The sequence below is a fragment of the Schistocerca cancellata genome, chromosome 12 (assembly GCF_023864275.1).
Source record: "Schistocerca cancellata isolate TAMUIC-IGC-003103 chromosome 12, iqSchCanc2.1, whole genome shotgun sequence".
Taxonomy (NCBI): Eukaryota; Metazoa; Arthropoda; class Insecta; order Orthoptera; family Acrididae; genus Schistocerca; species Schistocerca cancellata.
In genome coordinates this window covers 166939397-166964764 of record NC_064637.1, presented here as the reverse complement: position 1 = coordinate 166964764, position 25368 = coordinate 166939397, and positions in this window count along the sequence as shown.

The following is a 25368-nucleotide window of genomic DNA, read 5'->3' as shown; positions in this document are numbered from 1 at the left end:
TGGACAGCGTACTAGTGGAAGCAGGTGTACCTCCACTGCGGTTCCGGCGCCAACGTTTGCTGGCCGCTTATGCTGCCCATGTTCTAAGCTTGCCCGGGCATCCAAATTATCGTGTCCTGTTCCCGCAGTCAGTCGTCCATCTGCCAGACCGTCTGCCCCGGTCGGGTTGTCCGATCGCCGTACGCGTCAAGGAGCTTCTCTGCGGGTTTGGGTTTTTCCCTGTTCCACCTCCTTTCCGGGCGCCTCTGCGTACACCCCCGTGGTGTGTTCCTCGCCCTTGCCTTCGGCTCGACTTGGCACAGGGCTCGAAGAACTCGGTCCCTCCAGAGGCCTTCCGCCGCCGCTTTTATTCCATCCTGGCCACGTATCAGGGCTCTGGAATTGTTTACACCGACGGTTCGATGGTTGCTGGTCGTGTCGGGTATGCGCTAACTCTAGGGGACCATTCCGAACAACGGTCCTTGGCGGCTGGCTGCAGCGTTTACACTGCTGAGCTAGTCGCCATCTTTCGAGCCCTAGAGTATATCCGCTCCTGCTCAGGTGAGTCCTTCGTTATCTGTAGCGATTCCCTGAGCAGTTTACGAGCTCTCGACCAGTGTTTTCCTCGTTCTCATCTGGTGATGGCTATCCATGAGTCCCTGCATACTCTTGCGCGTTGCGGCCGCTCTGTGGTCTTTGTGTGGACCCCCGGTCATGTCGGTATTCCGGGCAATGAACATGTTGACTGCCTGGCGAAAGAGGCCACGAGTAAACCATCTCTGGATGTTGGCCTCCCAGAGGCTGATTTGCGGGCAGTCCTCCGCCGAAAAGTTTTTGCGCTTTGGGACGCTGAATGGCGCAATCGGATTACACCCAATAAACTCCGTGCCATTAAGGAGACGACGACTGTGTGGCGGTCCTCCATGCGAGCCAACCGCAGGGACTCAGTCGTCCTTTGTCGGCTCCGCATTGGCCACTCCCGGCTGACACACAGTTATTTACTGCGCCGGGAGGACCCTCCTGTATGTCGCTGCGGGGCGGCTTTGACGGTGGCCCACATTCTGTTGGCCTGCCCCCTTTCAGCTGTGGTCAGGCAGACATTTGCGCTGCCTGATACGCTCCCTGCCGTTTTATCTGATGACCCTGTTATGGCTGCCTTAGTTTTACGTTTTATTAGGGCAGGGAGTTTTTATTCTTTCATCTGAGTGTTTCTGTTTTATTTTATTTTTTGTGTTGATTCTGGCCTTTGGCCTATGATTTTAAACTGATCTTTTAATGTGTTTCTAAGTGGTTGGCTTTTCCTTTTTTATTTCTATGGTCGGCCAACCACTGTCACACTCTGTGTGGTTTTAGTTCGTTTTGTCTTGTCCTTGTCTCTGTTTCTCTTGTTCTGTATCGTCTGTCATCTATTCTGTTCCTCGTTTTTATTCTCTGTGGGTGTTCTTTGTATTTGGAAAAAGGGACCGATGACCGTAGCAGTCTGGTCCCTTTCATCCCCCAAAGCAACCAACCAACTTAAACCTAATTAACCTAAGGCCATCACACACATCCATGCCCGACGCAGGATTTGAACCTGTAACCGTAGCGGTCGCGCGGTTGCAGACTGTAGCGCCTAGAACCGGTCGTCCATCTCGGCCGGCTAAGCGCCTCACAACCAAGTTTCTTCAGCGTTTCAGTGGTTCTCCTCCGTAGGTAATAAAAAGCTGTGACCACTGGTCTTGCCATTTTCTGTTCACATTCAATATCCCCAACTAAGCAACAATGTGATACGAGTCTTACACAGTTTAGCAATATGGTTTGGACGAGTGTTTTGTAAGCAATCTCGTTTATTAGACTTACTATTTTCCCAATAGCTCATCAACGAGTGCTGGCCCCTCACATGCTTCACCTGCGACTGACCCTATGTGACTAAGCAATTCCATATCCCTACATACTCCCAGTTATTTGTATAAGACCACTGGATTCAACTGTAGTTAAATCGTAGTGCAAACACGGGATAGCATTTTTTTTTTCTCGTTTTCTCGCCTCCTGTCTTACATCGTTTAGTCGACGCTACACTGTCTCTACAGGCCTTTAGATTCGTTAATCTTGCAATGAATAGGAAAATAGGAATGCGGGTAAGCTACTACAAACAGCATAGTGAACGCATTATTGTGGCCAAGATAGATACGAAGCCCACGCCTACTACAGTAGTACAAGTTTATATGCCAACTAGCTCTGCAGATGACGAAGAAATTGAAGAAATGTATGATGATATAAAAGAAATTATTCAGATAGTGAAGGGAGACGAAAATTTAATAGTCATGGGTGACTGGATTTCGAGTGTAGGAAAAGGGAGACAAGGAAACGTAGTAGGTGAATATGGATTGGGGCTAAGAAATGAAAGAGGAAGCCGCCTGGTAGAATTTTGCACAGAGCACAACTTAATCATAGCTAACACTTGGTTTAAGAATCATGATAGAAGGTTATATACATGGAAGAACCCTGGAGACACTAAAAGGTATCAGATAGATTATATAATGGTAAGACAGAGATTTAGGAACCAGGTTTTAAATTGTAAGACATTTCCAGGGGCAGATGTGGACTCTGACCACAATCTATTGGTTATGACCTGTAGATTAAAACTGAAGAAACTGCAAATAGGTGGGAATTTAAGGAGATGGGACCTGGATAAACTGAAAGAACCAGAGGTTGTAGAGAGTTTCAGGGAGAGCATAAGGGAACAATTGACAGGAATGAGGGAAAGAATTACAGTAGAAGAAGAATGGGTAGCTTTGAGGGATGAAGTAGTGAAGGCAGCAGAGGATCAAGTAGGTAAAAAGACGAGGGCTACTAGAAATCCTTGGGTAACAGAAGAAATATTGAATTTAATTGATGAAAGGAGAAAATATAAAAATGCAATAAATGAAGCAGGTAAAAAGGAATACAAACGTCTCAAAAATGAGATCGACAGGAAGTGCAAAATGGCTAAGCAGGGATGGCTAGAGGACAAATGTAAGGATGTAGAGGCTTATCTCACTAGGGGTAAGATAGATACTGCCTACAGGAAAATTAAAGAGACCTTTGGAGATAAGAGAACCACTTGTATGAACATCAAGAGCTCAGATGGAAACCCAGTTCTAAGCAAAGAAGGGAAAACACAAACGTGGAAGGAGTATATAGAGGGTCTATACAAGGGCGATGTACTTGAGGACAATATTATGGAAATGGAAGAGGATGTAGATGAAGATGAAATGGGAGATACGATACTGCGTGAAGTGTTTGACAGAGCACTGAAAGACCTGGGTCGAAACAAGGCCCCCGGAGTAGACAACATTCCATTGGAACTACTGACGGCCTTGGGAGAGCCAATCCTGACAAAACTGTACCATCTGGTGAGCAAGATGTATGAAACAGGCGAAATACCCTCAGACTTCAAGAAGAATATAATAATTCCAATCCCAAAGAAAGCAGGTGTTGACAGATGTGAAAATTACCGAACTATCAGTTTAATAAGCCACAGCTGCAAATTACTAACACGAATTCTTCACAGACGAATGGAAAAACTAGTAGAAGCCGACCTCGGGGAAGATCAGTTTGGATTCCGCAGAAATACTGGAACACGTGAGGCAATACTGACCTTGCGGCTTATCTTAGAAAATAGATTAAGGACAGGCAAACGTACGTTTCTAGCATTTGTAGACTTAGAGAAAGCTTTTGACAATGTTGACTGGAATACTCTCTTTCAAATTCTAAAGGTGGCAGGGGTAAAATACAGGAAGCGAAAGTCTATTTACAATTTGTACAGAAACCAGATGGCAGTTATAAGAGTCGAGGGACATGAAAGGGAAGCAGTTGTTGGGAAGGGAGTAAGACAGGGTTGTAGCCTCTCCCCGATGTTATCCAATCTGTATATTGAGCAAGCAGTAAAGGAAACAAAAGAAAAATTCGGAGTAGGAACTAAAATCCATGGAGAAGAAATAAAAACTTTGAGGTTCGCCAATGTCATTGTAATTCTGTCAGAGACAGCAAAGGACTTGGAAGAGCAGTTGAACAGAATGGATGGTGTCTTGAAGGGAGGATATAAGATGAACATCAACAAAAGCAAAACGAGGATAATGGAATGTAGTGGAATTAAGTCGGGTGATGTTGAGGGTATTAGATTAGGAAATGAGACGCTTAAAGTAGTAAAGGAGTTTTGCTATTTGGGGAGCAAAATAACTCATGATGGTCGAAGTAGGGAAGATATAAAATGTAGTCTGGCAATGGCAAGGAAAGCGTTTCTGAAGAAGAGAAATTTGTTAACATCGAGTATAGATTTAAGTGTCAGGAAGTCATTTCTGAAAGTATTTGTATGGAGTGTAGCCATGTATGGAAGTGAAGCATGGACGGTAAATAGTTTGGACAAGAAGAGAATAGAAGCTTTCGAAATGTGGTGCTACAGAAGAATGCTGAAGATTAGATGGGTAGATCACATAACTAATGAGGAAGTACTGAATAGGATTGGGGACAAGAGAAGTAAAAATCGTAGGAGGAGACCAAGAGATGAATACACTAAGCAGATTCAGTAGGATGTAGGCTGCAGTAAGTACTGGGAGATGAAGAAGCTTGCACAGGATAGAGTAGCATGGAGAGCTGCATCAAACCAGTCTCAGGACTGAAGACCACAACAACAACAACAATCTTGGAAGATCATCTGCACGCAACGCAGAGCTGTACAGGTAAATCATCTCGATGCGTCAGCCTAACAGACTGACCCGCCCACTCAAGTCCGCCTCTTGCAGGACCCTCAGACCCCACCTCACCCCTCCGCCACACACATATAAACATTAGGTAAAAACTTTCTAAACATAAGGTCACAAATATGTTTTTTATTTACAAACAACCGATTCCGACAGTCTTTGTCGTCTTCAAGTGCTCAAAAGTTTGTGTTATAAAACGTGTTCATTTTGAGGTGAACCTTGAGAGGTGTCAGAAGCCCCCTCTCATATTTCTATCTTACTTTGAGTAATTCGATTTTCCTTTCTAATTGCATGCAGTGAAAAGTTGCTATTCCTTCACACGCGGACTTCCCACGCAGCGTCTCTCGTCACCCGGGTGGTCCGGTGACAGGCGGGCTCTGCTGATCTTGAAAGGGTTAAGCCGACGGGTGTGAGAGAGTCGAGTGAATGCTCTCTAGACGCCGACATTGTCGTAATAGCGGCAGAGACACGTCCGCAGGGGCCTGAAGGAGCGGCTGGGCTAGAGATTCCGTTACTCCGCAGAAACTTAGCGAAAACACTTTCTGGCGGGCTACCAGCGAGGCGTGGGAATGACTTGTGTTCCCAGGCAGTCTTGGGGGGGCAAATTCCCGCGTTTTCTGCAAAATCGTAACTCTGATTGGCTTGCTCAGGGTATAGCTCCGTGACGTAGCAAAATCGGCGCAGAAATTGGCGCCAAGAATCTCCATTGGTGTAATGGTAGTGCTTCGGCAATAGAGTGGAATTTTCCGCCGGTTTTCGAGTTGCTGATTGGAACGTTTAACCACGGCCACTGTCGTGGGGGCGGGAATGTTCTGTGTTCGGTTTGTACGGGTGCTCTTGTGGTGGTCGGCTCTCGCCTTTCAGTCGGAGTAGGTTACAAGACTGAGCTATCGCTGCTCTGGGCAGCCTGCCTTCCGTTGGCTGTCTAATATACTTTTATTTAATTGTAACTGTTTGACGAACTTGCTCAAGTTTCAACTTCAACGTAACTTTCCGAGTACAGTTGGCATTTGAGCGTTCTGCGTACGAGTGGCCTATGTTGTCTGTCTTGGGCAGTTTTGGCTAAAGTTGACTGTATCGGAGTTACTGTGTGACTTCGCTTGTTAAAAACAATCACTGTACCATCAGTGATTGTGTGGCGAGCCTTCTTCGCCTCCCTCAGAGGCGCATTTGCATTGCTAGGAAGTCTTTAGTCTGGAACAACCAGACCAGGACAATTTGTTTCGGGCTATACTCGCGACATTATCATCACCACGATGGGATGTCGAAGCAACCATCCATCGCCTCGGGTACGCCAGATTGTCTCCGTGCAGTTAAGAAGACAGCTTGGTAATGTACGTCCGCAGCACCGGCAAAGCAGGCAATTTTGCCAGGTGATAGAGTTCAGCAGAGCGCGCCTGTTTGTCTTTTCTTTGTTCTGTCTTGGGTGTTCATTGTCTGAGTTCTCATTAATGTAGCAGCAATTAATGTTGGGTTGGCTGGGTGTCTGTCTTAAGATTTGATTTGCAAGGAATTGGCTCCAGATACCACTTTGTCATAAATGTCACAATCTAGTTTAGGTACAGCTTCAGCTTCACAGCATTTATTTGAGTATCCAATTTAAGCCAATTTGATGTATTGTAAATGTTTCATGTGTTTGTTTATTATTTTGAGTTTAGTCATAATAAATCATATTGTTATTTTGGACAGAACTTTCATTCTGTTAATCGATAGAGCAACCCTATCGTTTCTCACTACGTTAATGAAACTTTCCTTTATTTAACTTATTTATCAAATTAAATTATTGTAGGTGCCAAACTCTTTTCTACTCCACTTGCAGGGTCGATTAACGTCAATTCGCGTTTCTTTTTAATTCATGTGCAACAGCAAAAGTCGGAGTTAGAATAGGGGGAGGGGGGGGGGGGCTTAGAGCATCATTTACATATCCAGATTCTAGAAGAATTTAGTGTTAAATGCACTGCTAGCCCCGGCACCTCGCAACCTCACGCCAAGTTGTCATGTAGACAACGTCGAGTGAGATCCACCTCAAAATGAGCGCGTTTTATAACACAAACTTTTGAGGACCTGAATATGACAGAAGTCTGTCGAAATCAGTTGTTTGTAAATAAAGAAAGTTTTTACCAAGTAAAACAGAGCGCTCCTTCTAATTTCTCAGCGTGAGAAAATTCTAACATTACACGCGCGCGCACACACACACACACACACATTATATATATATATATATATATATATATATATATATATATATATATATATATATATATATATATATATATAGTTAGTGTGGTCAGGAAAAGTCTTAAACGCTTGTAGGGATGTTGCAGGGCAGGTTGTACTGAGATATGAATGTTACAAAAAAAATTCGATACGTTGCGCCGTTTCCGAGTTATTTAGCATTGAAGTTAGCCAATCAGATCGTCGCGCGCGTAAATTCAAGTTCCAGCTGACGAGACACAGCACTCGTTGGGCAACACCGCCCCTGGCAGGCCGCTTGAATGCGAGCGCGCCACGCCCCGATTGGCTAAAAGCTGTGCTAAATAACTCTGAAACGGAGCAACGTATCGGATTTCTTTCTTAACATTTATGTCTCAGTACAACCTGCCCCGTAACATCCCTACAAGCATTTCACACATTTTCTGACCACCCATTACTTATACAGGTTGTTACAAAAAGGTACGGCCAAACTTTCAGGAAACATTCCTCACACACAAATAAAGAAAAGATGTTATGTGGACATGTGTCCGGAAACGCTTAATTTCCATGTTAGAGCTCATTTTAGTTTCGTCAGTATGTACTGTACTTCCTCGATTCACTGCCATGATTTCATACGGGATACTCTACCTGTGCTGCTAGAACATGTGCCTTTACAAGTACGACACAACATGTGGTTCGTGCGCGGTGGAGCTCCTGCACATTTCAGTCGAACTTTTCGTACGCTTCTCAACAACAGATTCGGTGACCGATGGATTGGTAGAGGCGGACCAATTCCGTGGCCTCCACGCTCTCCTGATCTCAACCCTCTTGACTTTCATTTATGCGGGCATTTGAAAGCTCTTGTGTACGCAACCCCGGTACCAAATGTAGAGACTCTTCGTGCTCGTAATGTGGACGGCTGTGATACAATACGCCATTCTCCAGGGCTGCATCAGCGCATCAGGGATCCCATGCGACGGAGGGTGGATGCACGTATCCTCGCTAACGGAGGACATTTGGAACATTTCCTGTAACAAAGTGTTTGAAGTCACGCTGGTACCTTCTGTTGCTGTGTGTTTCCATTCCATGATTAATGTGATTTGAAGAAAAGTAATAAAATGAGCTCTAGCATGGAAAGTAAGCGTTTCCGGACACATGTCCACATATATATATATATATATAGGGTGTTACAAAAAGGTACGGCTAAACTTTCGGGGTGGTCCATTGATAGTGGCCGGGCCAAATGTCTCACGAAATAAGCGTCAAACGAAAAGACTACAAAGAACGAAACTTGTCTAGCTTGAAGAGGGAAACCAGATGGCGCTATGATTGGCCCGCTAGATGGCGCTGCCGTAGGTCAAATGGATAACAACTGCGTTTTTTAAAATATGAACCCCCATTTTTTATTACATATTCGTGTAGTACGTAAAGGAATATGAATGTTTTAGTTGGACCACTTTTTTCACTTTGTGATAGATGGCGCTGTCATAGTCACAAACATATGGCTCACAATTTTAGACAAACAGTTGGTAAGAAGAAGGTTTTTTTAATTAAAATACAGCTCGTAGGTACGTTTGAACATTTTATTTCGGTTGATCCAATGTGATACATGTACCTTTGTGAACTTATCATTTCTGAGAACGCATGCTGTTACAGCGAGATTACCTGTAAATACCTCATAAATGCAATAAATGCTCAAAATTATGTCCGTCAACCTCAATGCATTTGGCAATACGTATAACAACATTCCTCTCATCAGCGAGTAGTTCGCCTGCCGTAATGTTCGCACATGCATTGACAATCCGCTGACACATGTTGTTAGGCGTTGTCGGTGGATCACGATAGCAAATATCCTTCAACTTTCCCCACAGAAAGAAATCCGGGGACGTCAGATCCGGTGAACGTGCGGGCCACGGAATGGTGCTTCGACGACCAATCCACCTGCCATGAAATATACTATTCAATACCGCTTCAACCGCACGCGAGCTATTTACCGGACATCCATCATGTTGGAAGTACATCGCCATTCTGTCGTGCAGTGAAACATCTTGTAGTAACATCGGTAGAACATTACGTAGGACACAGTATACAATGCACCATTTATATTGCCATCGATAAAATGGGGGCCAATTATCCTTCCTCCCATAATGCCGCACCATACATTAACCCGCCAAGGTCGCTGAGGTTCCACTTGTCGCAGCCATAGTGGATTTTCCGTTGCCCAATAGTGCATATTATGCCGGTTTACGTTACCGCTGTTGGTGAATGACGCTTCGTCAGTAAATAGAACGCGTGCAAAAAATCTGTCATCGTCCCTGTAATTTCTCTTGTGCCCAGTGGCAGAACTGTACACGACGTTCAAAGTCGTCGCCGTGCAATTCCTGGTGCATAGAAATATGGTACCGGTGCAATCGATGTTCATGTAGCATTCTCAACACCGACGTTTTTGAGATTCCAGATTCTAGCCCGATTTGTCCGCTACTGGTGTGCGGATTAGCCGCGACAGCAGCTAAAACACGTACTTGGGCATCATCATTTGTTGCAGGTCGTGGTTGACGTTTCACATGTGGCTGAACAGTTCCTGTTTCCTTAAATAACGTAAGTGTCCGGCGAACGGTCCGGACACTTGGATGATGTCGTCCAGGATACCGAGCAGCATACATAGCACACGCGCGTTGGGCATTTTGATCACAATAGGCATACATCAAGACGATATTGACCTTTTCCGCAATTGGTAAACGGTCCATTTTTAACACGGGTAATGTATCACGAACCAAATACCGTCCGCATCGGCAGAATGTTACGTGATACCACGTACTTATACGTTTGTGACTATTACAGCGCCATCTATCACAAAGCGAAAAAAGTGGTCCAACTAAAGCATTCATATTTCTTTACGTACTACACGAATATGTAATAGAAAATGGGAGTTCCTGTTTTAAAAAACGCAGTTGATATCCGTTTGACCTATGGCAGAGCCATCTAGCGGGCCAACCATAGTACCATCTGGTTTCCCCTTCAAGCTAGATGAGTTTCGTTCGTTTTCAGATAATCACACGTAGCAACTCTTTTACACATTTTTAGAACATATGAGGATTCTTAGAGACATGTGTCGTTTTCTGGCATTTTGGTCGCTGTATTACATGGACGCACTATGGTTATCGTCTCGTCGTTCAATTAAACAAGATTATTCGAGAACGAGTTTTCTCTCTGCGGCAGAGTGTGCACGGATCTGAAGCAGCCTGGCAGCAGCTTAAAAGTGTGTGCCGTTGCGGGACTCGGGGCTGGGACTTCCGCCTGTAGCAGGCATGTGCTTGCCAGCTGAGCTAGCCGCTAGTCCCGCCGGTGCCACTCGAGTTCTCCTGCATTCCTTGGGGAGGCTGACGCACTTCAGCTGCAAAGGCTGCAGGCGACACCGGCAGCAAGTGGAAAGTCGTTCCGGAAAACATCGCCCAGGCTGTGGCCAAGCCGTCTCCCTCCGCAGTATCCTAGCTTCCTGGAGTGTCAATCAGTACCGCCATGTAGTGGGGAGTTTGGTAGGCAGGAGACGAGGTACTGTCAGGATGGGTAGCTCAGCTGGTGGAGCACTTGCCTCTAGGCGCTGAAGTCCCAGGCTCGAGTTCCGGCCCACATACAATTCTAATCTGACAGGCAGTTTCACAGAAGACGACTGTTTACCAACTTTTAGCATGCTCATATTCCGCTTTATGTAAGACAGTGTTTGCTTTCTATACTTTTGCTTAACATGCTGCAGTACTTTTTGCGGTATATTTAGTGGGATTCCTTTTTTTTTTTTTTTTGTTCAGTCTTACATAATCGTAACAAGTCGTTGGCAGCTTTACAAGAATATTTTCACAGATTTTTTGATACTTTAGCCTTGTTTCCCGTTGTTGCAGACGTGTGATTTTGATTGTGCGACATATTTTTTTTAATTTATCAACGACGGTTTTGACGGATCAAGGCCGAAATGGAATTCCGTAAAGCTAAAATGTTGGTAGCAGCAGAGACCACCCCCTGACCGGCTGTAGGAAGCAGTGGCGACGACACGAGCGCTCAAATTCTAACCGCGGTCCGCTACTTAACTTATTTACTACAAATTTAAAGACCTATTACCTGATATTTTAAAACATGCAGATATTCAGTTCTCGCTTATGATCTTCTTCGTATGTGTTTTTTTTTTTTTTTACTTTAGGTACATTATTTGACATAGAACAGCCTGCTTTTTAAAAAATAACAATATTTTGAGGTTGATATATAAATATTTTGTTGTTTTAAGAAGAGTGTAAAAATATGATACTATAGACGATTGATTTGTTACTGCCATCACAAATGGTTCAAATGGCTCTGAGCACTATGGGACTCAACATCTTAGGTCATAAGTCCCCTAGAACTTAGAACTACTTAAAGCTAACTAACCTAAGGACATGACACACGGTTCCGGACTGCAGCGCCAGAACCGCACGGCCACCGCGGCCGGCACTGCCATCACAAATTCTGACTAACGGTGAATACCTCGAAACTGTTTCTTAGGGCTGTTCACTGCCAGTCACAACAAAATAGTTCACAGTTGGTAGTAGAGAAACGGTATTGCTAAACTCAATGCTTTCTTGGCTATAGTGCCAGCAGCTTACATTACGTTTATTCTAGAATTCGCTATTAACTATTATTGGACTGATATGTACAATTTGTCAACGCATTTTAGCATGTTTTGTCTGGCGCATAGTTCAAGGTGTCTTATTTACTACTACATCCCATCTTCTTCCTGTTGCTCCTCAGTGTCACTGTTTATGCTGTCACTGTTCACCCTCTGGAGACTGTTGTTGCAGTGCATATGAAAGGCTTATTTCGATAGTGGTACAAGTCGATTATCTCAACTTTTCTGCCTAAATTGATTCTGAAATTAATGATCCAAACAAAGAGAAAGAAACTGCAGATTTTTCAGCGCTCATTTAACTTTAGGACTCTGTATCTCAAAATGAACAAAAATGGACTTGTACCCTTCATATAGTCATGTCTCTTATGACGGGTCCACAAACACTCTTGAAGTATTGTTTTTTTTTAAAAAAATACTGTTTGTTAATGCATTTAGCTGTGCCCATTGTTCTTTGCCTCTTATTCCTGTGTGTGTATGTACGTCTGTTTCAGTGTAGTCTAAGTATAGTGTATGTCTATCGTTCGCGTTTTTCCCGCAGACGAAGACACTGTTGAGGGAACCTTCTCTCCCGCGTGTGCATGTAGGTCAGTGTCTGAGAATCAGATCACGTCTGTGTCCTGTTAAGAAATGCACCACACCGCACCTGGGATCGGTACGTTTCATTTTCAACCGCTCTCTTACGGCAGAGAGGAGGTCGTGCAGTCTACGTCCCACAAACGTTGCCGTCCATCCAAACGCCAACTGTTAAGGCGACGTGCCTCCTGCACCGGTACACCAGTCGCTGTGTCTGCCTCACTTGGTCTCCCCACGTCTAACCAGTGCCTTGCAGCTTGATATCTGTGGCGTGCATTCCGAGCACCACACACAGTGCCAGACGGCCTCTGTAGGACACTGGCTGAATGCTTTGCTGGTGACCAGGTTCAGTCTGCTGTGTCCACGTGCTACCTGCGCACAGTGGTATGTCCGTCTGTACCGTGTTCAAGTTAGCCTCAACAATTTATGTAGTACTTTTCCTGCTTTGTCTGTTGTTAGCCTTCTGGGCTGGTGGAAATGCAGTTTCGCATCTACGTGTACCCCAAGACAGTTCGTAACGTGCTCGTTTGGCGTTCGTGTCCTCTATTTTAACTGGAGCCCGATAGCCATCACGCGGAATAGGAATTCCGAGACCCAGTAACGTGTGTGACGGTTTTCTTAGTACTGCTAAAAACTTGTCAGCCCAGATCCCTCCTACTCGCTCTCGTGTCCCGCACCCCTCCCCTTCCCTGCTCCCCGTATGGTAAGAGTGTCGAGCGACGCACGTCACGCAGGTAGGAGTCGCCTAACGTGTGGGCAGAGCTATCCACTGCGTGGGCCGTGACCGGACTACACACTACACACTACACTGCGTTACGCTACGCTACGCTATACCCCACAACCCGCCGCGCTACTGCGCTATAGTGACAGCGACAGTGAGGGTTGGCCGCTGTTGCGCCCGCCGGCAGTGACGTCACCGCACTGCGGCGCTGCCGGCCTCGTGACGTCACGCGGGTAACGATTCGACACGGGGTGACGTCACTGCTGCGCCAGCCAGCCGGGCCCGCAGCGGCGGCGCCGTCCGTGTCTGGGGCGCTTCTGCCCTCCCCGGGCCCCGCATCTCCCACCTGCCGGCCTCGGAAGGGCGCCGTGCAGCGGGCACCAGCCGTCACGGCAGCCCAGCACTCTCTGTGTATCTGTCACCCGTATGCAACTAGCGAAGTAAGGCGCGTCACAGAAACTTACTATCGTTCTTGGACGTGCCCATAACCACACATATAGTTACTTACTTACATGTTCCGTAGATAATCTTTTACCTAAACGAAGTGGAACGAATCAGTGTGCAGTGTATGTACAGCATTAATGAACACCTCTTTTTAATCTTGCTCACGGAGACTTAGGAACAAAGTTTATTTTGGCTGCCTGGTTTTAAGCAACAATTCATCGGCGAAATGGAAGGCATTGTCCAGGAAAACTGATTTTAAAAATTAGATTTAAAATCTACCTGTCACACATTTTATGTTATTGGGCGAATGATCAAAAATTTTTCTTTCTGCGTATTCAACCCCTTTCTGACTCGCTGACAGCTTTGATAACGTATAACGAAGCTCTTTTTCCCTCTACTAATGTAAGTGTGGACATCACTGTTCTCCTCAGAGTGTGATGGATTATTTATGACGAATTTCACCAGCGAACGTGTGTGTTGTGACGGCGCATTTAAAAAAAACTAGCTGCTCGAAGACGCACCCGTAAACGAAGTTCTCCGACTGTTCGGCCTGACAGCCCGGGTGGTGAAGTCTTTGTCTAGAAGAACTGGTGCGTCTCTCTCACAGTCACGTAACGCAGTGTAATTAGAAAATAGAAAAGGAAAGGGGCAGTCTGTGATTTGTGCCTGCGAGGGACGAGCTACGCGGTCTGTGGCACGCACTGCTTTTCTCTGGACTTCGCAAGTAGGCCACGGCGGAAACGAAATAGACACACTCGGGTGTTAATTATCGGACTAGATGGACGTGTACTGAAGTCCGAATGACGCTAATGGAGCCTATTGTTGGAAGTCGACCATTTTGTGAGTTTTTCAAATTGTAAAACTTAATGGAGGAGTAAGTCGACGTGAGTTAAACGCGAACCCTAATTATTGCTGTTTAAAAAGAGTATGGAAAAATAAATACATTTTATACATATTTGTGGTAAGATCTTATGGGACCCAACTGCTGAGGTCATCGGTCCATAAGCTTACAGACTACTTAAACTAATTTACGCTAGCCGGCCGTTGTGGCCGAGCAGTTCTAGGCGCTTCGGTCTGGAACCGCGCTGCAGCTACGGTCGTAGGTTCGCATCCTGCCCCGGGCATGGATGTGTGTGATGTCCTCAGGTTAGTTAGGTTTAAGTAGTTCTAAATTCTAGGGGACCGATGACCTCAGATGTTGAGTCCCGTAGTGCTCGGAGCCATCAACTGACGCTCAGGACAGCCGACACGCACACCCACGCCCGAGGGAGGACTCGAACCGACGGCAGGAGCCGCGCAAACCCTGGCAGGACGCCTCAGACCGCGCGGCTACAACGTGATTACAATATTTTTGTTGAAGTGGTGATGTGCATACCAATCCCGCCGTCTTGTCCATCGGACGGGCTGCACCGTGGTCGAAAACCCACGATCCTGAGCAGGATGACAACTTTGCTGGGGGAAATTTTGATCACCAGACAAGTGTCTTCTTCCTTTTCCAGGATTTCCTTGGACTGATAATACTACCGGACTCCAATCTCGAGTGGTGACTTTGGACGGACAACTTTCGCACGTCCTACTGCGAGGGCTGAAATTTCTTTTGGAGTTTCAGCCTATGGCGAACATAGGAGTGGGACGTCGGGCAGCAGATGGAAGTGTCACTTAATGACTGCCGTGACAACTACACGGAGATTACCAGAATACTTAGGACATTACCACCCACACTACCACTTAAATCCAGATAAGACATCAATGAAATTCCATACAACTGATTAATTAACCTGAGTAACATAAACATCATTTATGATGTACAAGGAATGATGTATAACAAGTGTAGACTTAGAGAAAGCTTTTAACAATGGTGACTGGAATGGTCTTTCTCAAATTATAAAGGTGACAGGGGTAAAATACAAGGAGCGGAAGGCTATTTACAATTTGTACAGAAACGAGGTGGCAGTTGTGAGAGTCGGTGGCGCGGTGTCGGGCGTTTGTCACGGTCCGTGCGGCTCCCGCCGTCGTAGGTTCGACGCCTCCCTCGGGCATGGGTGTCTGTTGTCCTTAACGTACATAAGTTTAAATTAGATTAAGTAGTGTGAAAGCTTAGAGACCGATAGCCTAAACAGTTTCGTCCGATAACGTCTTACCACAAATTTACAAATTTTATAACAGTCCAGGGGCACGAAATGGAAGCAGTGGTTGAGAATGGAGTGAGACAGGGTTGCAGCCTATCCCCGATGTTATTCAGTCTGTATATTGAGGACGCAGTAAAGGAAACAAAAGAAAAATACAGAGTAGCTATTAAAGTCCGGGGAGAAGAAATAAAAACTATGAGGTTTGCCGATGACATTTTAATTCTGTCGAGACAGCAAAGGACTTGGAAGAGCACCTGAAGGGAATGGACAGTGTCTTGAAAGAAGGATATAAGATAAACATCAACAAAAGCAAAACGCGGGTAATTGAATATAGTCGAATTAAATCAGGTGATGCTGAGGGTATTGGATTAGGAAACGAAACAAAGTAGTACGTCAGATTTGCTATTGGGAAGCAAAATAAATGATGGCCGAAGTAGGTAGGATATAAAATGTAGACTGGCAATGACGAGAGAAGCATTTCTGCAAAAAGAGAAATTTCTTAACATCAAATATAGATTTAAGTGTCAGGAATTTCTTTCTGAAAGTGTTTGTATGGAGTGAAATACGGATGATAAACAATTTAGACAAGAATAGAATGGAAGTCTCTGAAATGTGGTATTACAGAACAATCCTCTTGAGTAGACGGGTAGATGATGTAACATAAGGAGGTACTGAATAGAAGAAAGGGTCGATTGGTAGGACACGTTCTGAGGCAACAAGGGATCACCAATCTAGTACTGGAGGGAAGTAGGAAGGAAGAGGGGTGGGGGTCAAAACCCTAGAGCGAGACAAAGAGATGAATACAGTAAGCACATTCAGAGGGATGCAGGTTGCGGTAGCTACTCCGAGATGTAGAGGCTTGCACAGGTGATTCGTGTCAAAAGGTGTCCGACGTATGTCCGTACGACGCGAGTTAACACAGTTTGAACGCTGAATCATACTTGGAGCTATGCGCATAGGGTATTGCATTTCGCAAATTGTTAGGGAATTCGGTATTCCGAGATCCACAGCGCCAAAAGCGCGCCGGTAGTGCCGTATCTCGCGCATCGCCTCCCACCACGGACAGCGCAGTGGCCGACGGCCTTCACTTAACGACCGACAGCAGCGGCGTTTGCGTACAGTTGTCAGTGCTTACAGACAAGCAACGCTACGTTAAAAACCGCAGGAATGAATGCGGGATCTACGACGAACAATTGGGACAGTGCAGCGAGGTAACTCGTCGCGTGACAAGGAATTCTCAGTCCAGTCAAATATTTCGCTCGATACCCCATACACTCGTACTTTTGATAATTAGCGTAGAAATACTGCACCTTCGTCACTGCCTCTATTGGTGACAGAGGATGTCACGTGAGAAAAGCGCGAGTTGGGTTTCCTATGGTGGACGCTTTCGGAGTCTGTGCCGCTCGGCAGTGAGGAGGCCGTCCTGTGCCCGAAGAGCGGAGTTCAGTAAAGACGCCCGGTGTATACATTATAGACGGACACCACTGAACAGCTGTGTATGTAACATCTCCGTGCCAACCACGATCGATTACCGCCGTACCGGTGACGCGAAGCCCAACGCCAGCTCTTCTCACATCACATCCTGAAAAGTCACACGCCAGGGCAGTCAGCTACACGCACCACTAATTATTGAAATTACAGTCGTACGGCACATGGGACGAACTTTGCCACTGTTTTGAATTGGCAGGGAGGGCGCAGCACGACCGACTTCCGGCGTGGTGCGCGCTCCTCCTCCGTAAACTGCCACACAATATCAATACTAGCAGACTTTCTGCTGATGATGGAGATACCTATAACAAAATCCCGGCTTACAAAATCAGCACAAATTCCCGGTCATATCTCGATAACATTTCAGAGTGAAGCAAAGATCGTAAACTTGTTTAAATGAGCAGGAATGCAAAACCGTGGACTTTTGAAAAGGAAATTTAGTATTCCATGACTGCGATATCAATAAGCTACAGCTGCAGTCTGTAAACTCCTAGCCGGCCGGTGTGGCCAAGCGGTTCTAGGCGCTTCAGTCTGGAACCGCGCGACCGCTACGGTCGCAGGTTCGAATCCTGTCTCGGGCATGGATGTATGTGATGTTCTTTGCTTAGTTAGTTTTAAGTTCTAGGGGACTGATGGCCTGAGATGTTAAGTCCCATAGTGCTCAGGGCCATTTGAACCATTTTCTTGTAAACTCGTACGAGCACCTGGGCGTTACACCTGGCAGGGACACGAAGCGGAACGATCACAAAGGTTCAGGTGACGCACTTGGGTTTATTGGCAGAAAACTGGGGAAGTGCAGTCAGTCTACAAAGCAAATTGCGTACGAAATACTTTCGCCTAAGATCCTGGAATTTTGCTCGTGTGCACAGTGGTTTTAAATATCTTCGGCGCAAATTGTCTATTAAAACTTTTGTTTCGTGTACGTTTTATTTTCTAGCAAGTGCTCTTTGCTTTGTTTAATGACATGTTTTTCTATACCTATACCTACATTTAGATCTTCACTACGCAGGCGTAATTGCGGTGTGTGGCGGAGGGCATTTCTGCTACCGATATCTACGTGTCCCCCCCCCCTCCCCCTTGTTTCATTTGCGAATGGCGCGTGGCAAGATCGACTGTCCGCAAAAATCGGTACAACACCTGCTGTCTTCTCGTCGTGGTGATTTCGCGAGACGTTTCCGGCACGAAGTAACGTGTTGGTCGGCTGACTCCTGCCGGAATGCAGTCTATCGCAGTCTCCGCAACAAATCTCTCCGTGATGCACGACGCCTCTCTTGTACCGCCTGCCACTTCTAATGTTAGGTTGGTGCGCGAGTTCGTAGCGTAGCTGTAAACAGAAAAGAGACTTTTGTCATCTATAATGTATTCTCCTTCGCTATTTACAAAAGTGTGCCAGCGCTGGGTTTACTTTTCGACTCCTCGACTGTACAGATCGCGTGGTTCTGAGGCGAAGAACTCGTCGAGCCGGGTTGGGAGTTGATTTTTATCCGGATACGAAGTTCCTTGAAAGTCGTTCCGTAGAGAGCGAATGAGGTTAAAATACGAGGGCGCAAGATCAGGTGAATTAGGTGGGTGAGGAGTGACTTCCCAGCCCACCTCCTGTGTAGCATTTTTTAGTACTCGATCCATTCTCAGCAACTGCAGTATATAACGACATAATCAGCAATCAATAGCACAAAAGAAATTTAATTTAGTGCCCTGTTTCGGGCCCTTTGTGCCCTTCTTCGGAAGGTTATACCAAAATCTGCATTATTTGCGAGTGTCAACAACCGTATACCATTTTTGTACAGGCACTGTGGACCACGGGACCTCGGTACTTTGCTGTATGCATCTTATTGCTGACACTCGCAAATAATGTGACAGGTATAACCCTCTCGAGAAGGCCACTAAGTGCCCGAAACCGGTTAAGAAGGTAAATTTCCTTTATGCAGCGGGGTGCTGGTTATTTCGATGTACAGTGTTTGTTCTCTGTGAGTGTAGCGCAGTGCGCGCGTGCGTCATCGTGCAGCAGCGCCGCTCCACACAGTCGTCCTGGTCGCTATTCTTGGACTGCGGTTGTCGACAGTAAATGTCAGCAGTGACGGTCACACCGCGAGGAACCACACCACACGGCCGGTGTTCCACCAGATGTACAACACTGTCTTTTCTCGATGCCCGCAGGTCTTTGTTCGCGGATTAGCTGCTTTGTTTGGGCTCAACCGTTCCTTTCTCTCGATTGGCGACTCCACTAAGTGCCGTGTGCACAACGACCATATATGTTAAATTAAAAGGAAAAGGAAGGTCAGCGTTGACCGTAATATTGACTGTTTATTGATAGCAAAATCGATTTTCAATCACATAGTGATCACCTTCAGTGCTGTGGTGTACAAATTAAACTCATAGATCCTGGTATCAAGTTATTATCAGTAACCAAGTTATTATCAATATTACAGTCAACGCTAACCTTCTTTTTAATTTTAATTCCTTTCTCTTCCTTATGATGGCATAGACACACCATTTCCTGTCACCAGTAACGTTACAGGATAGGAATGATCGATGTTCACGAGCCGATTGATGAAGAACAAGCATACATGTACATGTACCCACTCACTCACTCACTTTTGCGATTTTGGCCTAGAACATGCGGTACCTATACAGGCGATTTTTGAACATTCATCACTGCATGCGAATGTGCACAGTTCATCACATTTGGCAGTACATGAGTAGACTACCGTGGATCATTGTGGGTTAATGCGTTCAAACGACCGTCATCCAACCCCGAGGTTCTTCTTGAACGTGAAGAGCCACTAACAGGGAAACAATGCTTCACAAGACGAGAAGATCGTTCCCTTGCTGTGCTGTGTCCAGTGGCACTGTCCCCACACACGGCTCAAATGTTGCTCGCTGCCTCCGCTGTCGAAATTCAGACAGGAGACTGTGAAATGTTCCAGTTCCTCCACTTGGCACTCCATTTCCTAACACTCACAGCTCCGTTCGCTGTTTCCAAATCACAAAATGACGATGTGAAATCTCAGATAGCAGCAGTCAATTACAGATCAAAATGGAAATCGTAAAATAAACTCATAGCAAAACAGAAATACTACAAACTTATGCACCAACCTAATATATTACCCCTCCCCTGACTGCAAAATACCTCCCTCTCTTTAGTTTCGTGTTTTATGTAAGGTTTTCGTTTTCCCTTTTCTCGTGCAGTATCCTTTCCTACCGCTTAAGCGCTCACACACGGGACCTCGGCTGTGCCGCCGCCCCACATTCAGCTGTCTCCGCCTGCTGGCTGTCCAGCAGAGCTGACGCAAAGCAGAGAGACGCGCTCGCGTTTGTGTACCAGATTTGATAAAATAAAAAAAGCCCGACATCAAAATACGGTGGTGTGGACTAGCTTATTCAGTAACTTGAGGAGAAGAAATGACGGAAAGCAACCAAAAATTTTCTTCCTCCAGTCACAGCAGCGAAAGCTATGTGAGACACTGGAGTTTGTATAGAGTGACAATGAAATCCGATTATCTAACACAGAGCTGATAACGGATTGCTGTTTCTCATTGTTGCCGGTGCTGATTTGCGTGGAAGTGCGAGCGCGCTTGCGCCACGGAGGAGCGGATCGTAATGAGCGTGTGGGTTCACGATCGGCTCTATAAGTAAATGTCAGTGCGAGGTATTCAGAATGATTCCACTGTAAGGTCTCAGAAACAGCTTTACGGTGTAAGAGAAAGCCGCTTGCAGTTGATTGCATTAATGATAAACCTCGCTCACTACGACCACCAACAAGACTGGGAGGGAGTGTGGAGGCTGCAGCGTATGTCGAACGTTCGCCAAAACAATCCACGGTCACGCATATCGGGAGCTCCATATTGTACATTATAAAAACATATCGAGGTAGGTTTGAAGTTAAATGCATAGAAATTTTCGTTTGTACACGGAGTGAGTGATAATGGGGTAAAGAAATGTCCTCAGGCTTCTGGGCGAATGCTCGATGTATTTACAGCGCTTCTTCCAAGGGGGGAAAAGTGTCCTTTCCTCCTCCGACTGTACAACATGCCGCAGCGCAACGAGGAAAACGTGTTCTGCAGTAAAGAAATCTCACATTTTTAAGAACTACTCCAACACATCCCGACACACGTCACGATCCGGGCTGCAGTGTCTGCAACCCACTCGGTGGGTCCACATTTCTTTGACAGTGCTGTGAACCAGAAGGCGTGCCTCGCCACGTTACGTGACTGGTTTATTGCACTGTTCGGACGTGTGTGGGTCCAGCGGGACGTGACGCCAGCCCGCAATGCCTGTGCCGTCACAGACTGTCTCAGCGAGGTTTGTTGTTGCGGTCTTCAGTCCGAAGACTCGTTCGACGCAGCTCTTCGTACTACTCTGTCCTGTGCAAGCTTCTTCATCTTCGAGTAACTACCTGAACCTACAGCCTTCAGAATCTGACTACTGTATCCATCCCTCGGTCTCCCTCTACGGTTTTTGCCCCCAACCCTTCCTCCCAGTGCTAAATTGATGATCCCTTAATGCCTCAGAACGTGTCCTGCCAACCGATCCCTTCTCCTAGTCAGGATGTGTCACGAATTCCTCTTCTCCCCAAATCTATTCAGTACCTCCTCATTACTTACCTGATCTACCCATCTAATCTTGCGCACTCTTTTGCAGTACCACATTTCAAAAGCTTCGATTCTCTTCTTGTCTAAATTGTTTATCGTCGATGTTTCACTTCCATACATCGGTACACTCCATTCAAATACTTTCGGAAAAGACTTCCCGGCCCTTAAACCTGTACTCTATGTTCACAAATTTCTCTTTTTCAGAATCGCTTTTCTCGCCATTGCCAGCCTACGTTTTATATGCTGTCTACTTCGGCCATCATGAGTCACTTTGCTTCACAAATAGCAAAACTCATGTACTACTTTGACTCGTTTCGTGGCCTAATTCTTTCAGCCTCACCTGATTTAATTCCACTATGCTCCATTATCCTTGTTGATATTTATCTCATATCCTCCTGTCCATTGCGTTCAGCTGCTCTTCCAAGCCCTTTGCTGTCTCGAACAGAATTACATTGTCATCGGCAAACCTCAAAGTAATTATTTCTCCTCCCTAGACTTTAATTCCCACTTCATTTTCTTTCTTTTCTTCCCTTTACTGCATGCTCAATGAACAGACTGAATAACATCGGCCTGAAATCTCACTGACTGGAGTAGAACTGTCTTCGGTGATGAGCCCCGCTTCGAACTGAGCCCCGACGATCAGGAAAGACGTGTAGGGGGGGGGGGGGGGGGGGCGCCACAGGCAGCCGTGGGAGACCAACGTCGCTGCTGGCCGCCACGTTGAGAGCCGGTCCGGAGTGCCACAGCATGTCGTAGCGAGACCCGTCTGGTCGCCACCTGCGGCACCCACACACGACAGCGTTCCGTCCCCGCGCCTCGCGACCACCCATCCTGGGCTCACATTTCAGCAACATAACGCCCGCCGGCCTGCGGCGAGAGTTTGCTGCTTCGTGCTTGCAAAACCGTGCCGTGGCCAGAAAGGTCAAGGGGGCTCTCCCCACCTGAGAATGCTTTTAGCATTGTGGGCAGGCCCCTCCAACCAGCTCGCTACTTTGACGGTCTAACGCGCCAGGTGGACATTATCCGTCACGATATCCCTGAGCAGGACACCCAAAAACTCCATCACTGAATAGCAAGCCGAAGAATGGCCAGAGGCGGACATACGCGTCACTAACTTGCTCAGTTCGTCAAGCTCTTTCTGTCGAATAAATCCTCCAATTTTTCTGAAATTGTAGTCGTTTGTTTGTAGATGTACATCACATATAGTGATCTCCGCACCATCCGGATAATTCCTCCGTTTTTTTGTATGTTTCAGAGTGTACATGTCGGTGCGGGACACATCCCTTGTGCTGCGCTCGCAGCCTCCCCTTTGGCGTGCTCCCTGGTGGTGCAGCCCCCCAGCCCCCCAGTGCCTGCTCGCCCCTCGCAGAGTCAAGACGCCGTCTGAGGCGCGGCTAGACCGGCCTGGACTGGAGTAGTCCCGGATCGATGCCCGGCTGCGGCAGCCCGCCACGCCACGCCACACGCCGCGGCTTCCTGCCGGTCGATGGCCTTACGTAACCCACAAGGCCGACCCCCCTGCCGTTTAAAGCTGCCCGGGCCGAGAAAACGTCCCGTTCTCCGCAGTCGGCAAACAACTTCAAACTAGTACTGTCGCTCTCTCATTAAAAGTTCATCCGTACCGCATTACAAGCAAAATCAGGACGGAATTACAAGTATACATCTTAGGACGACCCAGGTCGAACCCACTTACCGTAATAACACGTTCACGCCATCACAGCAGACGCAATAACTATTCTAGAATACAAATCTAGAACATCTGTGGACTCTGACCACACTTTATTGGTTGTGAACTGCAGATTAAAACTGAAGAAACTGCAAAAAGGTAGGAATTTCAGTAGATGGGGCCCGAATACAATGAAAGAACCAGACGTTGTAGAGTGTTTCAGAGGGAGCTTTAGAGAAGCACGAACAGGAGAAAGAAACACAGTAGAACAAGAATCGGTAGATGAGAGACGAAATAGTGAAGGCAGCAGAGGATCAAGTAGGTAAAAAGACGAGGGCTAGTAGAAATCTACGGGTAACACAAGAGATATTGAATTTAATTCATGGAAGGGGAAAATATAAAAATGCAGTCAATGAAGGAGACGAAATTGAATACAAACTTTTAAAAAATGAGATTGACAGGAAGTGCAAAAGCAGGAATAACTAGAGGACAAATGTAAGGGTAAAATAGATGCCGCCAACAGGAAAATTAAAGACACCTTCGGAGAAAACGGAACCGGCTGTATGAATATCAAGAGCTCAGATGGAAAACCAGTCCTAAGCAAAGGAGCGAAAGCTGAAAGAATGTACAGAGAGCCAATACAAGGGCACTGTACTTGTGGGTAATATTATGGAAATGGAAGATGACGTAGATGAAGATGAGATGGGAGATACGGTACTGCGTGAAGAATTTTACAAAGTGTTGAAATATTTAAGTCAAAACAATGCCCCAGGAGTACACAACATTCGGTTAGAGCTACTGACAGCCTTGGGAGAGCCAGTCCTGACAGAACTCTACCATCTGGTGAGCAAGATGTATGAGACAGGCGAAATACCCTCAGGCTTCAAGAACAATATAATAATTTCAATCCCAAAGAAAGCACGTGTTGACAGATGTGAAAATTACCGAACTGTCAGTTTAATAAGTCGCGGCTGCAAAATACTAACGCGAATTCTTTACAGACGAATGGAAGAAGTGGTAGAAGCCGACCTAGGGGAAGATCAGTTTGGATTCCGGAGAATGCTGGAACACCCAAGGTAATACTGAACCTACGACATGTCGTAGAAGATAGGTTAAGGAAATGCAAACCTACGTTTATGGCATTTGTAGACTTAGGGCAAGTTTTTGACAATGTGGACTGGAATATTCTCTTTTAAATTCTAAAGGTGGCAGGGGTAAAATACATAGAGCGAAAGGCTATTTACAATTTGTGCAGAAGCCAGAGTGCAGTTATAAGAATCCAAGGGCATGAAAGGGAAGCAGTGGCTTTGAAAGGAGTGAAACGGGGTTGTAGCCTACAGCCGGTGTTATTCAATCTGTATACTGAAGAAGCAGTAAAGGAAACTAAAGAAAAATTTGAAGTAGGAATTAAAGTCCAGGGAGAAGAAATAAAAACTTTGAGGTTTTCCAATGACATCGAATCCTGTCAAAGACAGCAAAGGACTTGGAAGAGCAGTTGAACGGAATGGACAGTGTCCTGAAAAGAGGATGCAAGATGAGCAACAACAAAATCAAAACGAGGATATGGAATATGGTCGAACTAAATCAGATGATGATGAGGGAATCAGATTAGGAAATAAGACACTTAAGCTAGTAGATGAGTTTTGCTATTTGGGAAGCATAATAACTGATGGTGGTCCAAGTAGACTGGAATAGTAAGAAAAGCGTTTCTGAAGAAGTGAAATTTGGTAACATCGAGTATAGATTTAAGTGTCAGGAAGTCTTTCAGGAAAGTATTTGTATGGAGTGTAGCCATGTATGGAGGTAAAACATGGACAATAAACAGTTTAGGCAAGAAGAGAACCGAAGCTTTCGAAATGTGGTGCTACAGAAGAACGCTGAAGATTAGATGCGTAGACCAAGTAAGTAATGAGGAGATACTGAATAGCCTTGGGAAGACAGGGAATCTGTGGCACAGTCTCACTAAAGAGTGGATAGGTTCGTTGGACACATTCCGAGGCATCAAGGTGTCACCAGTTCAGTATTGGAGGGCAGCGTGGAGGGTAAAAATCGTAGAGGGAGACCAAGAGATGAATACATTAAGCAGATTCAGAAGGATGTGGGTTGCAATAGTTACACGGAGATGATGAGACTTTCGCAGGATAGAGTAGCATGGCGAGCTGCATCGAACCAGTCTTTGGAGTGAAGACCACAACACAGGTCGTAATT